The following is a 13,523-nucleotide window of genomic DNA, read 5'->3' on the forward strand; positions in this document are numbered from 1 at the left end:
CTTGAGTTTGAGTCAGATGTTTACCAAACTGAACTACCCAGGTGCCCTCCTCTCTCCATTTTGATGATATTTGTTAGAGGTTTACGAATTTTGTTGATCTTTCCAAAGAACCAGCTCCTGATTTCATTGTTTTGTTCAATTTTATATTTTAAGATTCTGTATATGCTTTATTTCTACTCTAAAATTTATTATATCTTTCCTTCTGCTAGTTTTGGGTTTTTCTTCCTATACTAGTTCCATTATGTGTAAAGTTGGTTTCTTTAAAATTTGAAATTGCTCTTGTTTCTTGAAGTAAGCCTGTATTGCTATAAACTCCCCAGTTAGAACTGTTTTTGATGAATCATGAGGGTTTTGAAACATATTTTCATTTGTGTCCATGTAATTTGTTATTTTTTCTTTGATATCTTGGTTTACCCATTCAGCGTTTAGTACTATGTTATTTAACATCCATATGTGTATGCTCTTTCCAGATATTTACTTGTGGTTGATTTTTAAAACTAAAGCATTGTGGATTTAAATGTTGCTTTTTAATCTGTTGAAACTTGTTTTGTGGCCTAATATGTGATATATTCTGTAGAATATTCCATGTTCCCTTGTAAAGAATGTGTATTCTGCTATTTTAGAAGGGACTATTTCACAGATATCTTTCAAATTAATCTGGTCTACTGTGTCATTCAAAGCCCCTGTTTCTGTGTTGATTTTCTGTTTGGATGGTCTGTCCATTGATGTAATTGCGATGTTAGAGTCATCTACTATTATTGTATTTCTATTGATTAGTTACTTTATATTTGGTATTAACTGTTTTCTGTATGTGAGTGCGCCGATGTTGGATGCATAAATATTTACAATTGCTCTATTTTCTTGTTTGATTGTCCCCTCTATTATATATAGTATCCTATAAATACTGTTACAGTATTTCTTTTAAATTCTGTTGTGTCTGATTTAAGTTTTGCTATGCTGGGTTTCTTTTTCACATCCATTTGAATGATGCATATTTCTCTATCCCTTCACTTTGAATCTGTAGGTGTCTTTAGGTCTAAAATGAGTCACTGGTAGGCAGCATTTGGATGGGTATTGTTTTTTATGCATTCTACCATTGTACATCTCTTGTTAGGAGTGTTTAGTCATTTTACATCCAAAATAATTAATGATAAATATATACTTATTGCCATTTTGTTCTTTGATTTGTGGTTGTTTTTGTAGTTTTGCTCCAATCCTTTCTTCCCTTCCTCTCTTTCACAGTTTGTTGGCTTTCTTTAGGGATGTACTTGGATTCCTTTGTCTTTATTTTTTGCATATCTATTATTGGTTTTTGATTTGTGGTTACCATTTAGTTTGTATATAACAGCTTCTGTGTATAGCAGTCTATATGAAATTGATGGTTACTTAACTTGGAATCCATTCATTACTACTCTCTCCTAGATGGATTAGGTATAAGGTGTCACATATTACATCTTTTTATTTTGTGAATCTTTTGACAGATTTTTTTCAGATATACTATTTTTTTTTACTGCGTTTGTGTGTGTGTGTTTACTTTCATACTCTTATGACCTTTCTTTTTCAGTCGAAGATTTTCCGTTAAGGTTTCTTGTAGGGCTGATTTAGTGATCATGATCTTCTTTAGTTTTTGTATGAGAAAAATTTTCTCTCTCCTATTCTGAATGATAGCCTTGCTGGGTATTGTATTCTTGGCTGAAGATTTTTCCCTTTCAGCACTTCGAATGTATCAGGTTACTCCCTCTGGCCTGAAAATTTTGTGCAGAAAAATCTGCTGATAGTATTATGATGTTTCCTTCGTATGTGACTTTTTTTCTCTTGCTGTTTAAGAATTTTTAACACTACTTTTTGCCATTTTAATTACTATATATCTGGTTGTGACCTTCCTTAGGTAAGCTTTTGGGGGGGTCTCTGTACCTACTGGATCTGGATATCTCTTCCTTTCCCAAGATTAGGGGAGTTTTCTGTTATTACCTCAAATAAACTTCCTGCCCCCTTTTTATTCTCTTTTCTGCCATTCTTATAATGTGCTGTTATTATGCTTGATGGAGTTGCTGAGTTTCCTAAGTTTATTCTCATTTTGCATAATTTTTTCTCTTTCTTGCTCAGGTTGATTACTTTCCATTATCAGTCTTCCAAACCATTAGTTTGTTCCTCTACTTCCTCTTCTCTCTTATTTATTCCATCAGGTGTATTTTTAATTTCAATTACTGTGTTCTTCATCTCTTCTTTTTTATCTCTGTGTTACAGGTCTCATTGATGTCCTCCACTTTTACCAAGTCAAGGGAGTGTATTTATGGTCATTACTTTAAATTCTCCTTTTCGAGTTGGTGTTCCTTGAGTTCAGACTAGCCAGCCTGCTGCTGCTTCTCAGGCCCATGCCGGTCTCGTGGTAGTGTGGTCGGCATTGGGTGCTTCGCTGACCGTTGCTGGGCTTTGTCTGGTTCAGCTTGACCTGGTAATCAAGAGCCTTGGCTATGACCGACTTGTCCTCCAGATAGGTAGAGGGAAGGTGGTACCCAAACCATTCTGTACTGAGTCCTTTGCTCTGGATATTTGCAGGTACAAGGATTCATTGAAAGAAGATCTTCAGAAAGCGGATCTTGTTATTAGCCAGGAAGGTGCAGGAAGCTGTTTGGAGACTCTGGAAAAAGGAAAGCCAATTATAGTGGTCATAAATGAAAAGGTGATGAACAATCATCAGCTGAAATTGGCAAAGCAGCTACACAAAGACGGGCATTTCTTCTACTGTAAATGCAGGGCCCTTACTTGTACCAGGTGAACCAGTCCTTTTCTTCTCCTGCTCCTGAGAAGTGCCAAGATTCTCCAACGCTGACAACTGCCTTCTAATCCCTAGATTCTGGGTTGCTTTCCAGATACCTGCATAAGCAAGCCCTTGTCACTGTTACCCATTTCTTCCTGCACCTTGCTTTTTCTTTGCTGCATTTGTGTTCCTTTTTCCCCCTCCCCAGCCCCCCTCCAGCCAAAATGCATAAATGATGGAAAATGTACTGCTGCCAGAAGACACTGAATGAGACATCAATGGATGAATATTTAGGCACCTTAGGGCTATTTCGACAACTGACTGCCAAGGATGTCTCTTGCCTCTTTTGGGCTATTTTGCAGCCAGGTCCATCATTTGGAAATCAGGAAGGTTTGTGTCTTCTATATGAGAGAAAATCAGAGAACTTTTGAGTCTTATGTGGATGGATCTTTTGAGAAGTACCTGGAACGGTTGGGAGATCCCAAGGAAAGTGGCAGCAAGCTGAAAATAAAAGCTCTTTCTCTAATTTATAATCGGGATTTCATTCTTTATCATTATCCTGGAAAGCCTCCAACTTGTGTTACAGATAATGGCTATGAAGTCAAGATTCTACTCTACTATTCAAGTAATGGCCATTATGATTCAGTATGCTTAAAATAATTTCAGTCAAGTGCAGCTGTTTGTCAGGCTGTACTGTATGAAATTCTCCATAAAGATGTGTTTGTTGTGGATGAAGAAGCGTTGAAGACTGCAGTTGAATTGTTTTGAAGTGGTTCCAAAAAGAACAGAATCCATGCTCTGACTGGCAGAGAGGATGTCCATATTGACTACAAGAGTTCAACTTATAATAGAACTGAAGAGTTGGGTTCCTGCTGCAATGCTGAAAATACACCAGAGTGGCACAGTCAAAGAACAGAAGAAGAGACGACTCCAGAGAGTCCATCAAAGATGCCTTTCCCATATAAAGTGCTCAAAACCCTGGATCCAGAAATCTATCATAATGTTGAATTTGATGTGTGGTTGGACAGCAGAAAAGAACTTCAAAAATCTGATTACATGGAGTATGCTGGGGGACAGTTCTATTTGGGAGACAAGTGTCAGGTTCGCTTGGAATCAGGTGGAAGATACTATAATGCCCATGTTCAAGAAGTTGGAGGGGAGCGGCAAGATGGCAGAGAAGTAATGAGCACCATTTCCTCTGTCCGCCCACAATTATCAAGCTGAGAAGAATTAAAAGCCACAGTTCTCTGATCTCCAAGAAAAGAGGTGTGCACACAGACCTCTTATCAACAGCAGTCTCATGGATAGCTGAGTGAGTGAGTGCGAACTGGATCTTGAGACGTTGGGGGAGGGAGCGATGGCCCAAAGCAGAACAGGGAGACAAAGTGCCCAGAGGCTTGGCGCTGGGCCCAGAGAAAGCCCTGTGTCCACAGGCGCACAGTTCCATGGACAGCTGCTCGCATGGGGCAGCTGTGAGTCCAAAGGTGGACAGAGAAAGAGAAGTAGAGACTGAATCACTCATAGCATAATCTCTGGAGAGGGGACACATCTCCCTGGACTGAGAGCCTCTGAGCATGGATAGAGAAATCCATCCTCCTCAGTGGGCTTGTTCTTCCATGGGCCCAGCAGCTCGCCAATGTCAGGCTGAGCCAGGGGAAAAATCTAACTTCATAATCCCCCTACTCAATCCTGGCCAGAATGCCACCCACCTGCAGGAGATTTTAACTGTGGTGGCAATATTAAGTACGTGGGCAAGGACTTAGAAACCAGGCAGAACTTAAAAAAACAGAAACAATTAGACCTACCCGAGGCACAAGGAGACTGAACTCAAGAGAGTGGCTGGCAACGCATGGTCTGAGGGGTGCTTGGGACACCACCATTCTTCTTCTCCCTGCATCCAGTAAGGTGGGGCCTCAGAGAGCAGCCCCTGAGATCCGACCTACCTACACCAAGCCACGCCCATATGCTCTGGAGAGCTGTTGTGTTTTTGCTTATTACTTTTAATTGTTTTTTCTTAATATTTTTACTTTTTAATTGTTTCCCCTGTTTTCTCTTTTCTACTTTCCTATTTCCTTCTTTTCTCCCTTTCCCCCTGGAGTCTGGGAAAGACCAACATTTAGGCACTGCTGTGCTTAGATAAATTCCTACCAACCAGATAGTTTTTCCTTTATCTCATCCTTCTCTCCCTTCTCTGCAAGTGTTAAGCCCTCAGACTGTCCTTTTTCTCTGGATGTCGCTCTCCACATCCCACCCCACGCCCTGCTTGTTTTTTTTTTCTTTTTCTCCTTCCTATTTTCCTTCCTGTTCCTTTTATTCTTTCCACTTCCGGTTTGCTTCTTTACTTGTTCTGTCAGTGCATCTGTGTGCTTGTGTTCTCTGTGTGTTTGTCTGTCTATTTTCCATTTCAGGGCTACCTCAAGAAACAACCCAAAGCACAAATAGTGGAAAGTCCCTAAAATCGCTGAGTATGGAAATAAATTAACCAGAGGCATAACAGGAGAAACCAAGAGACACCTTAAAAGAACATCTCCTGAAACGATAGACCGTAGACAGTCAAAGAGCCTCCTTCAACAGAGAAATACTAAGAGGCACACAGTGCAGAATGAGCTTTTAAAACTGACAAGAGACAGACAGCTAGCCAAAATAATGAAACAAAAGAACTCTCCTCTAAAGAAACTCCAGGAAAAAAATCACAGCTACAGAACGGCTCAAAACATACATAAACAACTTAACTGAACAAGAATTTATAATTATTATCATAAAATTAATCACTGGGCTTGACAAAAGCATAGAAGCTGTCAGAGAAGATATTGAGACAAAGAATAGGACCTTTCACAATAGCTGTGACAGGTTAAAAAAAAAGTTATAAATGAGGTGAATAACAAGATGGAGCATGCCAATTCACAGACTGAAGAAGCAGAGAGAAGAGATGAATTAGAAGACACAGTTATAGCAAAAGAAGAAGCTGAGAAAAAGAGAGAGAAATGGATACAGGAGAATGAAAAGAGAATCAGAGATCTGAGTGATACAATCAAACGGAACAATGTCCTGAAAAGGAAGATAAAGACAGAGGTCCTGAAGGTGTGCTGGACCAAACTATACATGAAAATTACCCCAATCTGGGGAAAGAGAAAGACATTGAAATTCAAGAGACATACCGAACTCCCCTAAGATGTAACATAAAACGACCTTCAGCATGACATATCATAGTGAAACTGGCAAAATATAAAGATAAAGAGAGAATTCTGAAGGCAGCTAGGGATAAAAGGGCCTTAATATGCTAAGGGAAACCTATCAGAGTGGTTACAGACCTATTTAATGAAATTTTGCTGGCCATAAAGGAATGGCAAGAAATCTTCATGTGATGAACAGGAAAGATATGCAACCAAGAATTCTGTATCCAACGAACCTGTCATTCAAAATAGAAAGAGAGATAAAGGTGTTCTCAAATAAATAAAAGTAGAGAGAATTCATCACCACCAAACCAGCCCTACAAGAAATCTTAAGAGGGATTTTATGAGGGAAATGTAGCAAGGAATATAAGGTACAAAAGACATCACTACAAACATGCACTCTACAGGGAACATAATGAATCTAAACCCACATTTTTCAATAATACCACTGAATGTAAATGGACGGAATGCTCCAATTAAACGACACAGAGTAGCAGAACGGATCAAAAACCAAAAACCATCTATTTTCTGTCTACAAGGGACTCACCTTAGACCTAAAGACACCTTCAGATTGAAACTAAGGGGATGGAGAAATATCTACCATGCAACTGGACGCCAAAAGAAAGCAGGAGCAGCCATATTTATATTGGATTAACTGGACTTTAAAGTAAAGGCAGTAACAAAAGATGCAGAAAGACATTATATAATAGTTAAAGGGTCTCTCCATCAGGAAGAGCTAACAATTATAAACATTTATATGCCGAATTTGGGAGCTCCTAAATACATGAAACAACTAATCACAAACAGAAGTAATCTTTTTTTAAAATAGTTTATTGTCAAATTTGTTTCCATACAACACTCTTTCCCACAAGTGCCCTCCTCCATCACCAGCACCTCATTCCCCCCCTTCCCCTTCAACCCTCAGTTCGTTTTCAGTATTCAATAGTCTCTCAAGTTTTGCATCCCTCTCTCTCCACAACTCTCTTTCCCTCTTCCCATCCCCCTGGTCTTCCATTCGGTTTCTCCTTTTCTCCTGTTAGCCCTATGAGTGCAAACATATGGTATCTGTCCTTCTCTGCCTGACATATTTCGCTTAGCATGACACCCTCGAGGTCCATCCACTTTCCTACAAATGGCCAGATTTCATTCTTTCTCATTGCCATGTAATACTCCATTGTGTGTGTGTGGGGGGGGTGAGTGTGTGTGTGTGTGTGTATACCACATCTTCTTGATCCACTCATCAGGTGATGGGCATTTAGGCTCTTTCCATGTTTTGGCTATTGTTGACAGTGCTGTTATGAACATTGGGGTACATGTTCTCCTATGCATCAGCAAAACAGAAGTAATCTTATTGAAAAGAATGTGCTAATTGCAGGGGCTTTAATATCCCACTTACAACAATGGATAGGTCAACCAGACAAAAAAAATCACTAAAAAAACCAATGGACCTGAACGACACACTAGAACAGATGGAATTAACAGATATATTCAGAACTCTGCATCCTGAAGCTAGGGAATTCACTTTCTTCTTAAGTGCACATGGCACACTTTTTAAGATTGATCACATACTCGGTCATTAAACAGCCCTCCATAAATACAAAAGAATTGAGATCATACCATGCACACTTTCAGATCACAATGCTATGAAACTTGAAATCAACCACAGGAAGAAGTCTGGAAAACCTCCAAAAAAGTGGAGGTTAAAAGCTACTCTACAAAACAATGATTGGGCAAGCCAGACAATTAGAGAGGAAATTAAAAAAATATATATGGAGACAAATGAAAAGGAGAATACAACAATTCAAACTCTCTGAGACACAAAAAAGCAGTCCTTAGAGGAAAGTATAGCAATCCAGGCCTATTTCAAGAAACTAGATAAAGTGCAAACTCGAAATCTAACAGAGCACCTAAGGAAACTAGAAAGGGTGAAGTAAGAGCACACCAAACCCAGAAAAAGAAGAGAAATGATAAAGACCAGGGCAGAAATAAAGAACATAGAAGCCACAAAAATAAGTGAAAAGATCCATGAAACCAACAGTTGGTTTATTGAAAAAATAAACAAAATTAATAAACCTCTAGCTAGGCTCCTCAGAAAGAAAAGAGAGAACACTCAAATAGACAAATTCATGAAGGAAAATGGATCTATCACAACTGATCCCTCGGAAATACAAACAACCATCAAAGATTACTATGAAAAATTATATGCCAACAAACTGCAGAATCTAGAAGAAATGGACAAATTCCTACACATGCATGCACTACCAAAATTCAAACGGGAAAAGATTGAAAACCTGAAAAGACCCATAACAAGTGAAGAAATCGAATCAGTTATCAAAAATATCCCAATGAATAAAAGCCCAGGGTCAGACGGATTCCCAGGGGAATTACACCAGACATTTAAAGCAGAGTTAACACTGATCCTTCTCAAGTTATTCTTAAAAATAGAAATGGAAGGAAGACTTCTGGACTCATTGTACGAAGCCAACATCACTTTGATTCCTAAGCCAGACAGAGCCAACAAAAAAAGAGAACTACAGGCCAATATCCCCAGTGAATATAGATACAAAATATTCATCAAGATACTAGCACATCAAATTCAACAGCATATAAAAAGAATTATCCACCATGATCAAGTGGGATTCATTCCTGGGTTACAAGCCTGGTTCAGTATTTGCAAATCCATCAATGTGATACATCACATTAACAAAAGAAAAGCTAAAAACCATGTGATCCTGTCGATAGATGCAGAAAAATAATTTGAAAAGGTACAACACCCCTTCTTAATAAAAACCCTCGAAAAAGTCGGGATAGAAGGAACTTACTTAAACATCATAAAAGCCATTTACAAAAAGCCCACAGCCAGTGGTATCCTCAATGGGGAAAAACAGAGATCTTTCCCCCTGAAATCAGGGACACGACCGAGATGTTCATCTCACCACTGTTGTTTAACATGGTGTTGGAAATCTTAGCATCACCAATAAGACAACAAAATGAAATAAAAGGCATCAGAATCGGCAATGATGAAGTCAAACTTTCACTTTTAGTAGATGCCATGATACTCTACATGGAAAACCAGATCAACTCCACCAGAAGCCTTCTAGAACTGATCCATGAATTCAGAAATGTTGCAGGGTACAAAATCATTGTACAGAAATGGGTTGCATTCTTATACATCAAAAATTGAGCAACAGAAAGAAAAATGAAGAAATAGATCCCATTCACAATTGCACAAAAAATCATGAAATACCTAGGAGTAAACCTAAACAAAGACGTAAAAGACCTGTATGCTGAAAACTATAGAAGTCTTATAAAGGAAAATGAAGAAGACACAAAGAAATGGAAAAACATTCCATGCTCATGGATCAGAAGAATAAACATTGTTAATATGTCATTATTACCCAAAGCAATTTACACATTCAATGCAATCCCCATCAAAGTTGCACCAGCATTCTTCTCAAAGCTAGAACAAACTATCTTAAAATTCGTATAGAACCACAAAAAACCCAAATAGCCAAAGTCATATTGAAGGAGAAAACCAAAACGGGAGGCATCACAATCCCAGACTTTAGCCTCTCTTACAAAGCTGTCATCATCAAGACAGTATGGTATTGGCACAAAAACAGGCACATGGACAATGGAATAGAATAGAGAGCCCAGAACTGGACCCACAAGTGTATGGCCAATTAATCTTTGACAAAACAGGAAAGAGTATCCAATGATAAAAAGACAGCCTTTTCAACAGGTGATGTTGGGAGAGCTGGAACATGTAGAAGAATGAAATTAGGCCACTTTCTTACGCCATTCACAAAAATAAACTCAAAATGGATAACGGACCTGAATGTAAGGCAGGAAACCATAAAATCCCTAGAGGAGAAAACAGGAAATAGTCTCATTGACCTCAATGACAGCAATTTCCTCCTAGATATATTCCTAGACGCAAGGGAATCAAGAACAAAAATGAACTATTGGGACCCCATCAAGATAAAAAACTTCTGCAATGCAAAGGAAACAATAAAAAAAAACTAACAGCCAACCGACAGAATGGGAAATAATAATGGCAAATGGTATATCAGATAGAGGGCTAATATCTAAAATCCTCAAGGAACTCACTAAACCCCATACCTGAAAAACGAATAATCCAGTGAAAAAATGCACAGAAGACATGAACAGACACATATCCAAAGAGGACATCCAGATGGCCAACAGGCACATGAAACAATGTTCTGCATCACTCATCATCAGGGAAATACAAATCAAAACCACACTGAGATACCACCTCACACAGGTCAGAGTGGCTAAAATGAACAAATCAGGAGACTAGATGCTGGCGAGGACATGGAGAAACAGGCATCCTTTTACAATGTTGATGGGAATATAAACTGGTACAGCCGCTCTGGAAAACAGTATGGAGGTTCCTCAAAAAGCTATTGATAGAACTCCCCTATGTCCCAGTAATAGCCCTGCTGGGGATTTACCCAAAGGATACAGAAGTGCTGATGCATAGGATCACATGTACCTCAATGTTCATAGCGGCAATTTACATGGCAATGAGAAAATGAAATCTGTCCATCTGTAGCAAAGTGGATGGACCTCAAGTGTGTAATACTAAGTGAAGTAAGTCAGGCGGAGAAGGATAGATCCCATGTTTTCACTCATAGGTCTAATAGGAAAAACCTAACAGAGGACCATTGGTGGGAATGGGGAAAGAGATTTGGGGAGAGCGAGGGACACAAATCATGAGAGTCTTTTGAATACTGAAAATGAACCGAGACCTGAAGGGGGAGTGGGAAGGATGTGATGGTCATGGAGGGGTCACTTGTAGGGAGAGGCACTGGGTGTTATATGGAAACCAATTTGACAATAAACTATGATAAATTTTAAAAAAATATTGGAAATGAGAATACTTCTGTGACAGTGTTCATTGAAGAATTGGCAGAAAAAGCACCTTGTTCCACTGGCTTACTTAAAACCAGTTACTCAAGTCACACCTGTTGCTGCCTGGAATGACATGCCCAGTTGTAGAGGAAGAGGTTACCAGAATATTTCTGGGGGCTATATCCCAGAAATGGCTGTATCAGAGATGGGCATGAAGCAACGCAAGAAGATGTGAAAAAAAAGTTAGAGGAAAAGAGGTTTATGTGACTATGGTTTTCGGCAGGGGAGAGGCCCCCCTCCCACACAGGCTTCAGCACAGCATGCATTATGGGCACGACCCTTCAGTGGACTACGCACAGACAGCTTCCAGTGTCATGTCTAATGAACATTTCCATCCTCAACATCCATCTCAGAGGCAGGGTCGAGGATATGGGATGCCCAGGGATTCATCTCGCTTTATCAACAGACATAACATGGAAAGCCCTAAGGTTGGTTTTTACCCTGGCCCAGGTAAAAGGTGTTGCCAGAGCTTTGATAACTTCTATAGATCTTGTTCCTTTAGATGTAGTCACTGCCAGATGCATTGTATGAACAAGGAGTGCCAGTTTAGCTTTGCCCCAGAGAATGGACAGATGCCCAGGGCTTGGAATAAACCATTACCTTTTATGAAGTTGGAGAAGGGGATGAGACTGCTTATCCAACTTTACCTAATCATGGAGGGCCCTCCACACTGGTTCCTGCTGCTTCAAGATACTGTGTTGCAAGGCTAGGACATAGCTCAGGCAAACAGACCTTGAATTTAGAGGAGGCCAATGGCCAGAGTCACAGTGGGAGATACCCTGAAGATTATAATTATCCTTCAGTACCAGACTATGAAACTTTAGGTGTTTATAGCATAACTTAATCTACAGCAAACTTGTCTCTTCAGGACAGAAGACCATATCCTATGTCTCCTCAGAACACAGTTACCTCACACAACTATTCACTGAAGTTGATGGTAAGTTTTGCATCAGGTGCCATTTCCTGTGCCAATAATGTTCCAGCTCCAGTCTTACCTAGCTGTGCAGCAGCTAATCAAGCTAGTAGTGCAACTTCAGGCTCATCCCAGAATGCAGTATCGCCTGTACTTGTATCTCCGCCTGTGCAAGGCAGGCCAGTGATTGCTTTGCCATCTTATCCATACCTCTCTCCTATTCCTGCTGCTGCCAGCACTGCTGCTCCTTTACCACCTCCACCTTCTCCTCTTGAGGTGGGAGAGGCTTCCAACTTCCCACCTCCACCTCCACCTTATTCCTATGATTCAAGCGGCAGTGATCTGCCTCAAGATACAAAAGTTTTGCAGTACTATTTCAATCTGGGATTGCAGTGCTATCACCACAACTACTGGCACTCCATGGTCTATCTGCCAGAGATGCAGCAGTAGCAGTAGCAGTAGTAGCGTCATGTAAAGAATTATCCAGTCTGTGCTGAGCCACCTCCACTGGTAGATCAGAGCATTCCCCAGTGGTACAGTGAGGTGAAGAGACAAAATTCTACACCGGTGGAAGCATCAAGAAATGATACTTTTCCAAATGCTGACACTGCATCTGTCCCTCCTGGAGCAGTCTATTATCCAATGATGTCAGATCGGTATGGGCCTCCACCTTTGCCAGGTTTTGATTCCGTCTTCCTGTAGTACCTGATTATCCCTATGCCCCCTGGCATTCAGTTGATGCAGCATATGGTGGCTCTTCTCAAATGCATGGTACTATAAATCTTGGGTCATCTGGTTATATTGCTTCACCTCCATCAGCTTCTAATTACATACCTCAGAACATGTAAGCTTCAGCAGTATGAAGTATTCTTACACTGCCATTTTTTGCTGTTTTGGTTTTTTTAAAAGGGTTTTACATTATCCATTTGCTAAGCAGAATAAGTCAGGCAGAGAAAGACAGATACCATATCTTTGCACTCATAGGTCTAACAGGAGAACAGGAGAAACCTAATGGAGGACGAGGGGGAGGGGAAGAGGGAAAGAGAGTTGGGGAGAGAGAGGGACGCAAATCCTGAAAGACCATTGAATACTGAAAATGAACTAGGGTTGAAGAGGGAAGCGGAGGAGGGAAAGAGGTGGTGGTTATGGAGGAAGGCACTGTGGGGAAGAGCACTAGGTGTTGTATGGAAACCAATTTGACAATAAACTATTTAAAAAAAAAGAGAAAACAATAGCCAAATCATGGAAAGAGCCTAAATGTCCATCACCTGATGAATGGGTCAAGAAGATGTGGTATATATACACGATGGAGTACTACATGGCAATGAGAAAGAATGAAATTTGGCCATTTGTAGGAAAGTGGATGGACCTCAAGGATGTCATGCTAAGCGAAATAAGTCAGGCGGAGAAGGACAGATACCATATGTTTGCACTCATAGGTCTAACAGGAGAAACCTAATGGAGGACCATGGGGAAGAGAAGAGGGAAAAAGTTGGGGAGAGAGAGGGACGCAAAACCTGAGAGACAATTGAATAATGAAACTAACCAAGGTTTGAAGGGGGAGGGGGCAAAGAGGTGGTGGTAATGGAGGAGGGCACTTGTGGGAAAGAGCACTGGGCGTTATATGGAAACCAATTTGACAATAAACTATTAAAAAATATAAAAAATAATAAAATGCAAAAAAAGTGTTTTACTTTAGTGTTCAAGTGATTTAAGTTGTTAGGGTGGTTCTATTCTATGT

General features: G+C 40.0%; 1 pseudogene; it reads left to right on the top strand.

Moving 5' to 3' along the window:
* Window positions 1-2,470: 2,470 nt before the first annotated feature.
* On the top strand, window positions 2,471-12,630 carry LOC115284153 (annotated as a pseudogene).
* Window positions 12,631-13,523: the final 893 nt, after the last annotated feature.

This window comes from Suricata suricatta, chromosome X (assembly GCF_006229205.1).
Source record: "Suricata suricatta isolate VVHF042 chromosome X, meerkat_22Aug2017_6uvM2_HiC, whole genome shotgun sequence".
NCBI lineage: Eukaryota > Metazoa > Chordata > Mammalia > Carnivora > Herpestidae > Suricata > Suricata suricatta.